Here is a 15,060-nt window from a genome sequence, read left to right on the forward strand (position 1 = left end):
GTTTTAAGTAATCGACGAGTTAAGACGTTCCGCTGTATTTGCTTTCGATGCCATCAAAATCAAACGAGGACGGACGAAGAACGATTTGTGTATTATCGGTATCGGGGAAAAAATAAATAAACTATCCGAGTGGTGTGTGGCCGCCATCACAACAGTAGCTGGTAGCCAGCCACTTGTTTCTGAATTTCTTGTTGTTGGTTTTGTTTTTTCAAATATTTCAAACTGCCACAATTATGCCGTGAATTGTACGTTCCTGCTGATGGCGTTGTTTTTGTAGTGCTCTGTGTTTTTTTTTTCCTATTTAACGATTATTAAAAATGTGAATTATAACCAGGCAATGATTGTTATCAGCAAACATTTCAATTCCAGCACTCAAAAAAAAGTAACTTAATCGGACCAAAGCCTTAACAGCCAAAGGAAAACAACAACAAAACAAATTGTTGAACGAAAAAAAATATTTTAATCAGATCATAAAAATTTATCTCTTTCGGTTTTGGGTGGACGGACTTCAATTGTTTTCTTAAAATTCGACACATGAACGATCGGGCGCAAACGTGTTAAACTCACAATTGAAACGTTACGACAAAAATAGGAGGAGTGCAACAAAAAAAAATAGATAATATTTTGAATTGAAAAAAGCGAGAATTTAAATATCATATCTATGCGTATTGGATTAAGGGTCAATGATCGCAAAGTACCTCCAATGAAAGTGAATTTTTTTTTCTATAAACCAGATTCGGAAATAAAAATATTTAAATAAAAATAGAAATTTTTTTATTATAACCAAATTAGATTAAAAAAAATACTCGCCATAAACTATCGTACCAATGCCAATTTCATATTTCAAGATTAACCTACGATTATATGACGTAAGAGAAAATATTTAAAACTACCAATTACGGATAATAAAATAAAATTGACTGAATATTTTCTACAGGCCGCTCAAATTTTATGGTGTAAGTGATATTTCAAAACCACAAGGTTTATCATCATTATAATATTATTATAAATATATATTACAATTATCGTTCAACACTTGAGCCATATATTTTTTGTAAATGCTCACAACGACCTTTGTCTCGAAAATGCTGTAAATTGAAAATGTAATTTCGAAACAGTAAAATATATTGTATTCTTGGCAGAGTTGCAAAACCTGATTGAGGTTTATTTTTGGAAAAATATCATGGCTGAACCTTATATCATATACAGTGATTTTGGACGTTTAGAATCTTAAAGGCAATAATCCTAATTTGAACTTCTTTCAAAGATGGGTCGGGTTATTTAGTGACAATGGGGGCAAAAGCGGTCTTATTGTGTTTCTGGAAAAAAATATCCTAGATAACATTCTCTCACGGATAATAGCACTCTATTAAAGATTTTGTCCGGACTTATTTAAGAAAGAATGCTCGTAAGCCTGCAGAAAAATTGTCATGACATATGACTTTTACAAACAAACTCCCGCTAACCGCCCTTGATTTCAAAGAGAGGCACTGACTGGGCATATTCTCTAAAATTAGTACCTTACAGGCCATCGCCTCAATGAAAATGATCATTATATAACAAGTAAAAAAGCAGCTAAGTTCGGTTGGGCGGAACATTAAAAACCCTACACCATTTGGAAGGAACTTGAAAATTTTCCAAAAACTCCCCGGACTCTACCACTTAAATGAAAGCTGATATATGGAGGCTATATGAAGGCGTGGACCTGCCTACGAAAATTTTTGTAATAGGCCCATTACGAACTTAAAATACGACATCTCAAACAATCTCAGGGAGTATTGTACCTAAAATCATCAAAATACCAAACATCGGGAGGTACCGTTATATGGGGGCTACATGAAGACGTGGACTTGCACAGACAATTTTCTGTCATAGGATGTACCATCCGTTACGAAATTCAAATACAAAATTTAAAACAATTCCGGTGAATAATTTCGCTAAAATCATCAAAATATCGAAAATCGGGGGGTACCGTTATATGGGGGCTATACGAAGACGTGGACTTGCGCAGATAATTTTCAGTCGTAGGCTGAAGCATCCGTTACGAACTTCAAATACCAAATTTGAAACATTTCCGGTGAATAATGTCGCTAAAATCATTAAAATACCGAATATAGGGATCTAATGGTATATGGGGCTTATACGAAGACCTGGACCTGCGTACACAATTTTCTGTCAAAGACTGTAGTTTTCATTACGAACTCTAAATACGTAATTTGAAACTACTCTGGTGAATAATGACGCTAAAATTATCCAAATATGGAATATTGGGAGGTACCGTTATATTGAGGCTATACGAAGACATGATTCTTCACAGACAATTTTCTGTCGTAGGCTGTAGTAGCCATTAAGAACTTCAAATACCAAAGAATATTTGAGACATTTCCGGTGAATAATGTCGCTATAATCATAAATATACCGAATATCGGGAGGTACCGTATATAGGGGCTATACCAAAACGTGGACCTACATCACCCATTTTATGTACTAAAAGTCCTCCAGGTATAATACAAATTTGAGTAAAGAGGAGTTACAAACGGTACGACAAAGTTAATAAACCCTCCATAGAATGGTGGAGGTTACGAAAAGCAAATGGCCCACCTGTACCTTGCCTCACAATAAAAGTGGTTCTGAGAGGGAGCTTTTATAAAAATTGTCTGTGATACATAAGTGTAGGAAAGAAACCCAGTTAAGGATCTTGGATTTTTTTTGAGTATAAGGTTCTGACGTCCTATCTGAAATTTATCTTAAACCTGACTGAACATTGTCCTATAAATAAGGGTTTTGACAAGGCCCTATTTTATTAATATGGGTTCTGATTAGATCTTACTTCAGAAATGTTGGGTACTTATTGGAAGTTATCTCAGAGCTAAGGATTCTGGCAGGACTTATTTTGAGTTAGAAAGGTGCATAAACAATTTTATTGTATTTCTGACAACAAATCCTACCAAAAATTCTCGCAGAAATAATTACTCTAAACAGATGTTAGTTAACGGTGCCTCCTCGGTCCTGACTAGACCTAATACGTAATAATGATCGTAAAGGTCGTTATGTAAGATTTCTCATATTCATAGTCCTTTTCACATAGTAATAAGTGATAAGGATTCTGACCGGAACTTCTCCTAGAAAGTTTTTTGGAGTCAAGTTCCTTGTCCTGGACATTATTTGAGAGTCCTGATTCGAAAACCTATCTAGCCATCATCTCAGCGTTATAACATGTTAATATTTTTCAGATACACTCCGCGATATCAGAGATAAGACACCTAACAGAGCATTATGTCAAAGAAAACGCCTGTAAGGGTTATAGCTGGATAAGGACCTTATTATGAGGAAATTATTCTAATCTTATTTCAGAGATAATATCCTACATAATGACTCAGATAAAAGGTTACTGTTTCAGATTCATCTCGGGGAAGAGTTTCCAGAGTGGACGTTATCTCGAAGATAAAAATGTTTACTGTAGCCATTCCCAGGTTTTTTCTCGCTTTATTTTGGAGTTAAGGCTCCTGGACCCAGTTTCTAATTGGAGCTTCTCTCAAAAGTTAGGGGTTCTAACTGCATTTTGCTGTGAGAATCCCTAGAACCCCGTTGCATCCTTTTAAAGGCTATAATTTTAAATGTTAAGGACATTACATGTCATTATCTCAAACAGGGGCCTGTTTGACACACACAACTGTCCTGAGCGTAAGAAAGTGAGTGAGTTTAGAGATATTGATCCTAATTGAACTTACTCTTCGATTTAGTGGAAAATTTTTGAAAAAAAAAAACCTTCTGAAGGCCTTCAGTAATTAGAAGAGCTGTTTTGGTCTTCTTTAGATGAAAACCCTTCTAGAGATCTTCTGCGCACAGGCAGTCTCGACTGAAAAATATAACAAAGCACACGTATTCTCTCTTGGCAGGGCAAAAGAGTCTCTCACCAATGCTAATGCATATATTCTAAGCAAGGCAGTAATAAGGGTTTATACCTTTATAAAAAATCTCTTTTATATAACTACTTTAGCAATTTTTCTCAAAAAAAAGCGAAATCTCATTCCCACGACACACTCTGCCAAATTCATGCTCAGGTGTCATCCAAAATACCGTTATGCTGTCATCTGAAGCCGTCTATGTTCCACACGCCACGTGCTAATCAACACACAATATATATGTCATAATAAAACATTAATTAGCCTAAATCTAAACGGATCTGTTATCCATATGTCAGTGTTCCAACAAAAGTTTTTAACAAACAAACAAACCCAACCACCCACACCTACATCCATATATTCGCCACTTTCTTCGTAAGATTCTCTCAGAAAAAAGTGATGGCTACCACTTGAGTCTATAGGAAAAGTTTGTTGTTTTATTCGTTTATTGAACTTTGTCGTCTAGCAAAAATCGTTCGCCTGTTTATTTTTGTGTGTGAAACGCACACAAACGAACATATGGGATGTTCCATATGCGAGAGGATTGACTACAAAAAACAAATGAAAAGAAATGAAATGAAAAAATAGCAATTCAAGCGAATACTTAAAGAGAGAGAGCGAGATAATGAGCAAAGCATGCAAAGTATTTATTCGCAATATGAAGACAGTGGAACCTCGTTAGAAGCTATGAGAAATAAAATATGTTCGATTATTTAAAAGTCGTTTATCGCAAGTTATGACAGATAAAAATATTGAAACCCCTATGTTTGGGGTAACAGAAGATCTTGTGTTAGCAAAAATGTTTGTGTGTGTGAAATTTGAAGAGAGTTGAATGCTTATTTCGCTCTCTTTGAACGTTTTGTTTTTCAAAATCTTGAACCCAATGCGGGGGAGGCATCAAAAGAAATGGTCCGATATCTACAATCTTTTTAACATATTTTATGTTTATAGAAATATTTATATTCAAGTTTGAATGGAATCGGATGTTAAAATGTCAAAATTTTGACCCTTTGTGGGGGAGGTACCAGTAGGAGTGGACCAATATATCCCATCTTCACAGCAGATCTTGTGTTAGTAGAAACAATGAGATGCATGAAATATGAAAAGAAACGGATGCTTATTTCAGATTTTAAAATCGTATTGGTTATTCAAAACTTTGATCCTTCGTGGGGGAGGTACCAGAAGGAATGGTCCGATCGCTACCATCTTTACAACTAGCCTTTTGTTGATGGAAATATTGAGATGCACCAAGTCTGAATGAAATCGCATGTTAATTTCGCGTTCTATGAGCTTCATAGATATTCCAAATTTTTACCCCTTGAGGGGGAGGTACCTGTACTAGTAGAACGATATATTCCATCTTCACAGCAGATCTTTTATTAGTAAAAATATAGGGATGTGTGAGATATGAAGAGAACCGAATGCTTATTTCGGATTTTATAGTCCTTTTGGTGATTCAAAACTTTGACCCTTTGTGGGGGAGGTACCAGAAGGAATGGTCCGATATCTACGATCTTTATTACAGATCTTGTGTTGATGGATATATTAAGATGTGCCAAGTATGAATGGAATCAGGTGTTAATTTCGCGTTGTATGAGCTTCATGCATATTCCAAGATTTTGACCCTTTGTGGGGGAGGTACCAGATGGAGTGGACCGATATATTCCATCTTCACACCAACCCATGGGTTAATAAAATGATTGTGTTGTGTGTAATTCGAAGACCGCGATCTCTCACGTCACATTTTGACCCTTTGTGGAGGAGGTACTTGATGGAGTACACCAATATTGTTCATTGTCGCACCTGACCTAGCACTGATGTCAATATTAGGACTTGCAAAGTTGTAGCAAAATCGGATTATCATTTCTCTTTCTATGCAGTAACATATATTTTTTTGGAAATTTTTACCTTTGTGTGGGAGGTACCAGAAGGAGTGGACCGATATACTCCATCTTCACGCCAGATTATGGGTTAATAAAAATATTGTTATGTGTGTAATTTGAAGACACTCGGATTCTTACGTCACATTTTATAAGAGTTATAAATGTTCAAAATTTTAACCCTCTGCGGGGGATATACTTGATGGAGTGGAGCGATATTTTCCATTGTCGCACCTGACCTAGCACTAGCAAAATCGGAATATCCTTTCTCTGTCTGTACACTAAAACATTTCTTTTGACTTCGACCTTTTGTTGGGGAGGTATCAGAAGGAGTGGACCGAATTTACCCATCTCCGAACTCGATCTAAGTTTGACAAAAATATTATAATGTGCCAAGTTAGGACCCAATCGGATACCCCTTTCGAGAGTTATCGTGCCAACCAGACCGATGGACGGTCGGATGGACATCGCTAGATCGACTCCAAATGTCCTGAAACGGATTTTGTGCAAAGAGACCTAGGGTCTAAAACCTTTATTTCGTTGAGACACGTTTCAAATGATATTTACCCTCTCTAGTAATGTGGCTGAGGGTATAAAAAAATATTTATTCAGTTTCATAAAATGGTAAAATTCGTTGAATATGAAAAAATATCCGTAAAATTGGATGAAGATGTATATCGAAGTTATATAAAAATCTGAACCTAGCTCGATAAAATTTGGCAGAGGTATTTTCGAGAAGTATCTGATGCCCGGTATGTGGTGGAGTGCGTTTTATTCATGTGAAAGACTTTATTACAATGATGAAACATATATAGGGATGAAACATATATACGGGACCTATAGTTGTATCTGAAACGATTTTCACCAAAATTTGAGGCAATTGCTTTTAGTTAGTAGAGTTCCTTCGGAAGTGCCAAAATTCAGCCAATTTGGGCTGAAATTAGCCACATGGTGCGCAAAAAACCCGAAGTCGTATATAGATATATATGGGAGCTATATCCAAGTCTTAGCCGATCTCGATACAATTTGGCAAAGGTATTTCCGAGCTCTATGAGATATCTGGTAACAAATATCATTGTTTTCGAATGCATATTACAAATTTGAGCGTCATAAACACCAAATTGGATAAAACATATATATGGGAGCTATAGCTATATCTGAACCGATTTTCACCAAAATTTGAAGTAGTTGTTTCTAGGATGAAATCCGGCGGAATTGCCAAGATTCAGTTAATTTGGGCTGATATTAGCTATTTGGTGTACAATAAACCTGAAATCGGATAAAGATATATATGGGAGCTATATCTAAATCTGAACCGATCTTGACAAAATATGAAACACTTATTTCTGAGCTATATCTGATATCTGGTACCAAAGATCATTGTTGTGGAGTGCATATTACACATGTGAGGGACTTAAAACACATAATCGTATGAAATATATATATGGGAGCTATAGCTATATCTGAACCGATTTTCACTAAATTTGAAGTACTTGTTCCTAGGATGAATTCAGTCGGAAATGCAAGAATTCAGTCCATTGGGGCTGATATTAGCCATTTAATGCGCAATAAAACTGAAATCTGATAAAGAGATATATGGAAGCTATATCCAAATCTAATCCGATCTCGATAAAATTTGGGAGAGGTATTTTTGGGCTGTATCTGATATCTGCTATCAAATATTATTCTTGTAAAGTGCATATTACGCATGTAAGGGACTTAAAATCCCAAATCGGATGAAACATATTTATGGGAGCTATGGCTATATCTGAACGGATTTTCTGGAAATTTGATGCATTTACTTTTAGACTGAACTCGATCGGATGTGCCAAAATTCTGGTGATTTGGACTGATATTGGCCATTTGGTGCACAATTAACTCGAAATCGGTTGAAGATATACATGTGAGAGCTAAAGCTATATCTGAACGGATTTTCTCGAAATTTGATGTATTTACTTTTAGACTGAACTCGATCGGATGTGCCAAAATTCTGGTGATTTTGACTGATATTAGCCAGTTGGTGCACAATTAATCCTAAATCGTTTGAAGATTTATATGGGAGCTATATCTAAATTTGAACTGATTCTCACCAATTTCAATAGGGTTCGTCCTTGGGCCAAACAAATATTGTATGAAAACTTTCATATTAATCGGATAAGAAATGTGAACTGCATTATACATGGGCAGACAGGTGGACTAAAATGCTTAAAACGACTCAGACTTAGATCCTCAAAAGTAACTATGGGTCTCGCTCGCTTCCCTCTCCATGTTACAAACAAATGCCCAAAGACATAATACCCTTACCACTATGTGGTGTAGGGTATAAAATGTGGGTTTTAACAAAAGACAAATTTTTGAGAAATCGGATTTTTCTTTTATGTTTTTTAATAAAAATTTAATTCGACTTTTGGAGGTTTTACTGTATAAAATATCAACACATTTTCAAATATGGAGTGTCCAATAAAAATGAACAAATTACTGACATAGTTAGGCATAAACATTCAACACGCTTAAAAAACAAAACATAACCAAATATAAATATGTTTACTACAAAGGCCATAAATTATTTTTTTTTTTAATATGGGATATTCCATACAAAAAAATATATTAAAATTGTTATTCCAAAAAAGCACTAAAATTTGCACGTGTCAGAGTGCCAGAATTTGAATAAATTACGTTTTTGTAACGTGAGATGCCAGAAAGGCCCCGGATTCCCCTACCAAATGGTGTGTGTATTGTATTCACACCCCAATTGATTGACCGAGTGACTGACTTACTGCCTGACGGACTGACTGATTTGTTGAGTGCAAACTGATTGAAATAATCATAAACTGTGAACAATCTGCTCTCAGATGCATTTCAATTGCACCCAACTATTATCAAACGAATGGAAACAGACACACAGCGAATGGCAACGGAGACGAATCAAGTGGCTTTTCATTGATGGAAAACAGCAGCAAAACATAATCTACACCAGAAAAGGGGTGTCTGGGTGGGAAATGCATTTGTTTTTGTTGGTGGGTATTGCATAAAAAACAGTGTATGATTTTAATGGAACTCTTTGTCGTTGGGAGAATTTTTAAACTTTTCAGTTGGGTTCTCCTCCGAATTGGAGGTATATACCTTAGGATGTACACAATAATGAATTTCGAAATCATTGGAAAATGGTTCCCTTGTAAAATATACATACCAAAATAGCAAAAGAGTATCTGTCCGCCACCCTGCATACCTCCCTGTTGTGAGGCAAAATTAGTATTTTTATTTTTTATACCCTACACCACAAGGTGGTCAGGGTATTATGGCTTTGTGCATTTGTTTGTAACAGGCAAAAGGAAACGAGATAGACCCATAGTTCCTTTTGATGATCTGCATAGAATCACATTCTAAGTCGATTTATGCATGTCCGTCCGTCCGTCCGTCCGTCTGTCCATGTATTTTTGTAAACAATATACAGTTCGCATTTAAAATTAATTAATTAAAAATTTAAAATTTTGCACAAATCATTTGTTTGGCCCAAGGACAAACCCTATTGAAATTGGAGATAATCGGTCAAAATTTAGATATAGCTCCCATATATATCTTCGTCCGATTTGCCTTATATTGAGCACCAAACGTGTAATATCAGGCCGAATGGTATGGAATTTTGTACATACAACCAGATTAGGCCTGAAAATAAGTATGCCAAATTTTATCGAAATCGGTTCAGATATAGCTATAGCTCCCATATATAGTGTTCATCCGATTTGTTATTTTTGCCCTCCGCAGCCGTAATATGCACTCTGTAACAACAATATTTTGGGAAATATATCAAATACAACTCAGAAATACCTTTGCTAAATTTTATCGAGATCGGTTCAGATTTGGATATAGCTCCCATATATAACTTCGTCCGATTTACCTTTAGTTGTGCACCAAACGTCTAATATTTGCCCAAATGGGATGAAATTTGGCACTTACGACCGAATTGAGTCCAGAAGCTAGTTTGTCAAATTAGGTGAAGATCGGTTCAGATATAGCTATAGCTCACACATATACTGTCCATCCGATTTGTTGTATTTGTTACCCACAGCCGTAATATGCACTCCGTAACAACGATATTCAGGGAAATATATTAAATACAGCTCAGAAATATCTTTGCCAAATTTTATCAAGATCGGTTCAGATTTGGATATAGCTCCCATATATATCTTTATCTGATTTCAAATTAATTTTGCACAAGTCCGAATTTAAAAGATACAAATGCTCTCCTTTGAACATTAAATTAAAATCATAGCGTGTATGAACTTTTAATTGTTATGCGGAGCTTTACTAAATTAGCAAAGTGGTGTAGGGTATCATAAAGTCGGCCCCGCCTGACTTTCTTTACTGGTTTTAAAAATACAGGAGCTTTAAGTACAAAAGTGTCCTCGACCCTATTACTGACTAAAATCAGATAAGTCAGTAAGGACCAGTCTTGGTGCGTTGGCAGGTGATAAGGCTGGGTTTTTTGGAAAATCGTACTAGAAGGGTACAAAAAGTACTAGAATGTACTAAAAATTGACTACTTTGTGTTGGAGAGACGGAATGAATTAGAATTCTAAATTTTAGAATGAGAGTCACTGATGGAGTGTAGGATAGATGTACAAACGTTTTTTGGGAATTCGAACTTTAAGATTACGAAATGTTCAAAAATGGTACTAAACTTCTAAAATGATACTATTTGGTATTATGTGAATGGATAGAGCTTAAAACTTGAAATTTGGTATGAAAATCAATTTTGGAAAGTAGGTTTGATATATGAAGGTGGTTTTGGAAGTGTGTACTAAGTGTGCGAATTGTACTAAATGGTACTAAATTTGGAACGATTTGGTTTAGGGTGAAGAAATAAAGCTGGACTTTTAAAATTTTGTATTGGGGTCCCTGTTGGTGGTAGGTTTGTGATAAAAATGTGGTTTTGGAAATGTTTACCACAAGTGTACGAAAAGTACTAAATAGTACTATATTTGGTACAATTTGCTATTGGCTGAGCAGATATTGCTTGAAATCTGAAATTTTGTATTAAGGCAGCTGTTTTTGTGGCAATATGGTTATGGTTTGGGAAATGTGTTCCATAATTGTACGAAAAGTACTAAATGGTACTAAATTTGGTATTGGGCGAAGGTATAGAGATAAAATGCTGAAATTTTATATTGGGGTCTCTGTTGGTATCTGAGATTGAGATATGGAGATGGTTTTGGAAATGTTCCCTATGATTGTACGAAAAGTACTAATTTTGGATTTGAGTTGAGATCGTGAAATTTGATATATACAGGGTGAGATGAAAAAACTGCAACCAAATTCAGACTTTTGTCATTTCTAAGCCACTTGTCCGACAGCTATTAAAATGATTCCAGTGACAGCTTATTATATTGTTTAAAAGCGCACAAAAGCATTTTGGTGAGAATTTTTCAGAAAAAAAGTTATTCGGATGGAGGACTTCAAGCGTGATAGTGAGATTTCAATTCTATTTGGCTGGAAAGCCACAAGTGGCTAACGTTAGAGCACTCTAGCATTTAAATGTGAATAAATCTTTTGAGTCTCGTACCATCGCTCGTTACCGTGATACTGGTAGTGTAGCCCGATCTCAAGTGGAGGGAAGAAAACAGCAACATAAGCAGAAATGGTTCGAAAAGTAAAGAAGCGACTTGATCGATACTCGCGTCGCAGTGGCCGAAAAATGTCTTGTGAGCTGAACATATCGCAATATTCCTTTCGGCAAATATTGAAAAAGGATCTCGGGGTAAAGCCATTGAAATTCCAAAAAGTGCAAGAACTTACACCGCAACAGAAAGAAAATAGACTCAAAAGAACTAAAGACTTGCTTCGCTTGGCCGAAAGTTGTGAACTGCCGAATTTTGATTTCTACGTTGAGAAATCATTCGTTGACCAGCAGTTTAGAAGGAAACAAACAAAATGAACTCACCGGCCATGGTGATGGTGTGGGCCATCATAACAGCCGATGGTCGCTCTCCCCTCGTATTAATCGAGCATGGCATCAGAATTAATGCCGAATATTATCGCAAAGATATTCTGGAGGGTGTATTAAAGCCTTGGGCACGCAAACATTTGGCAGCAGACCTTGGACATTCCAACAGGACTCAACACCATCGTACTCAACCCAAGAATGGTTACAAAATGAGGTTCCTCGCTTCATTTCTAGCGTACAATGGCCACCAAAATCCCGGATTCCAATCGGTTGGACTATTGTGTCTGGAGTATTTTGGAAAGCAAGGTTGGCACTAAAAAATACTAAAGTGGCGATCACCTCAAGCAAGTGCTTTGCCGGGAATGGGCCAAAATAAAGCAGAGCAACATTCGGGCAGCGTGTGACGGTTTCATTGGCCGTTGAAGGCCATAATTCGTGCCAAAGGTGACCAATTCGAACAAATCTAAACTTATTCTAAAATTTGAGGCTATTTGCGACATTTCTTGCTTTCATTCAATAAAATTTAAAAAAGAAATGTAAAAATTATGGTGTTTTACTTTGTTGTAGTTTTTATATCTCACCCTGTACAGAGGAAGATTTGTGTACTATAATTATACGAAAAGTACTAAATATTACTTAATTTGGTATTAGGTGAAGGGATAGACCTGAAGCCGTGAAATTTTATATTGTGATAACTGTTGGTATCTGGAATTGAGATATGGAGGTGGTTTTGAAATGTGTACTACAATTGTTTGAAAAGTACTAAATTGTACTAATTTTAGTATTGGGTAAAGGGATAGAGTTGGAATCCTCGAGTTTGATATTGAACACTCTGTTGGTATCTGGAATTGAGATATGGAATTGGTTTTGGAAATATGTACTATAATTGTACGAAAAGTACTAAATAGTATCAAATTTGGTATTATGTGAAGGGATAGGACTGGAATGCCCAATTTTAATATTGAAGTCTTTTTTTTTTTTGGTATCTGGAATTGAGACATGGTTGTGGTTTTAGAAATGTGCATTATAATTGTACGAAAAGTACTAAATAGTACTGAATTTTGGTATTGGGTAAAGAAATAGAGCTAAAATCCTGAATTTGTTATAGATGTCACTGTTGATGTCTGTGGTTAAGATATGGAGGTGGTTTGGGAACTATATTGTACTAAGTGGTACTAAATTGGGTAATGGGGGAAATTAAAGAGCTGTAATCCTGAAATTTGATATTAAGGTCACTGCTGATATCTGAGGTTGAAATATAGAGATTGTTATGAAAATTCGCACTTTAACTGAACGAAAAGAACTAAATGTTACTAAATTTGGTATTGGGTGAAGTGATATGGCTGAAATCCTGAAATTTGATATGGATGTCACCGTTGTTGTCTGTAGATGAGAGAAGGAGTTGGTTTTGGAAATTCGTACTATAATTGTACTATGAAATTGCAAAGTGCCACAAAATGTGCCGTTGAATGTTGGAATAGAGATGAAATTTGGTATGGAGGTTATAAATTGTAATTAATTTGGGATTAGGATAGAGCTGGAATTCTGAAATTTAATATGGAGGTCTTTGTTGGTACATACTTTTTTGAGAAGGAGGTATCTGCCTCCTGAAAAAGGTGTATCATTATTATTCGTACTAAATGTACTAGATGGTACTAAATTTGCCATTGAGTGAATGGATAGAGCTTGAATCCTGAAATTTGATATTGAGGTCAGTGGTTGTTTCGAGGATTTAGATATGGAGGTGGCCAATTTTTATTATGAAAAGGCCTTGAAATAGTTTTGGGCAGAAAAATTGGATGTGGAGCCATTGTGCAAATGTTTAACTAATGTGCTGTTCGGTAATCTTCAAAACGAAAGATTTTGAAAAAAGTAATTATTTTTCGATTATCCTTTCCGATAAAGAAACCAGTAAAGAAAGTCTTCAAGTCGGGCGGGGCCGATTTTATGATACACTTCACCACTTTGCTAATTAAGTGAGCTCCACATAACAATTAAAAGTTTTTATGGGAGAATTCAATCATACACGCTATGATTATAATTGTAATTTAAAGTTCAAAGGACTAAATATGCCGAAGCATTTGTATCTTTTAAATTCGGAATTGTATTGCCCATTTGGTGCACAATTAATTTGAAATCGGATAAAGATGTATATGAGAGCTATATCCAAATCTGAACCGATCTCGATAAAATTTGGCAAAGATATTTCTGAGCTGTATTTGATATATTTCCCTGAATATCGTTGTTACGGAGTGCATATTACGGTTGTGGGTAACAAATATAACAAATCGGATGAATAATTTATATGGAAGCTATAGCTATATCTGAACCGATCTTCACCAAATTTGACATACTAGTTTATAGACTCAATTCGGTCGTAAGTGCCAAATTCCATCCCATTTGGACAAATATTAGACGTTTGGTGCACAATAAAAGGTAAATCGGACGAAGTTATATATGGGAGCTATATCCAAATCTGAACCGATCTCGATAAAATTTAGCAAAGGTATTTCTGAGCTGCATTTGATATATTTCCCCAAATATTGTTGTTACAGAGTGCATATTACGGCGGCGGTGGACAAAAATAACAAATCGGATGAAAAATATATATGGGAGCTATAGCTATATCTGAACCGATTTCGATCAAATTTGGCACACATATTTTCAGACCTAATTTGGGTGTATATGCAAAATTCCATACAATTCGGGCTGAGATTACACGTTTGGTGCACAATAAAAGCAAATCGGACGAAGATATATATGGGAGCTATATCTAAATTTTGACCGATTATCTCCAATTTCAATAGGGTTCGTCCTTGGGCCAAACAAAAGATCTTTGCAAAATTTCATCTGGATCGGGCAATAAATGCGACCTGTACTTTGTTTACAAAAATACATGGACAGACGGACGGACGGACGGACGGACATGCATAAATCGACTCAGAATGTGATTCTATGCAGATCATCAAAAGGAACTATGGGTCTATCTTGTTTCCTTCTGCCTGTTACAAACAAATGCACAAAGACATAATACCCTGACCACCTTGTGGTGTAGGGTATAAAAACTAGGATACGAAAAAAGTGTTATGGAACTGCTGCAGCTGAAAAGTTTGTACGAGGTATGAAGTTTTTGTCGGAATTGTTTCAAATTTCGTATTTCATGTACCTAATGAGTGCTACAGCCTGTGACCGAAAATTGCATATGCAGGTCCTCGTCTTCGTCTAGGCCCCATATATTATGGTACCTCCCTATATTCGGTACTTTTATGATTATAACAGTATTTTTAAATGGAATATTTTTGAATGGAATATTTTTTTTTTCAAATCCCTT

The 15,060-nt window shown here is 35.8% G+C and overlaps 1 protein-coding gene across 1 annotated transcript in view; it reads left to right on the forward strand.

The window, feature by feature from the left end:
* LOC101894746 (ATP-binding cassette sub-family G member 1) overlaps positions 1-15,060 on the forward strand; it is a 52,507-nt gene continuing 37,447 nt past the window's right edge. Inside the window, exon 1 of the mRNA XM_005179689.4 lies at positions 1-956. The gene's annotated coding sequence lies outside the window, so the exon portion shown is untranslated. The remainder of the gene's footprint in view (positions 957-15,060) is intronic.

The sequence above is a fragment of the Musca domestica genome, unplaced genomic scaffold, assembly GCF_030504385.1.
Source record: "Musca domestica strain aabys unplaced genomic scaffold, Musca_domestica.polishedcontigs.V.1.1 26, whole genome shotgun sequence".
NCBI classification, from domain to species: Eukaryota; Metazoa; Arthropoda; class Insecta; order Diptera; family Muscidae; genus Musca; species Musca domestica.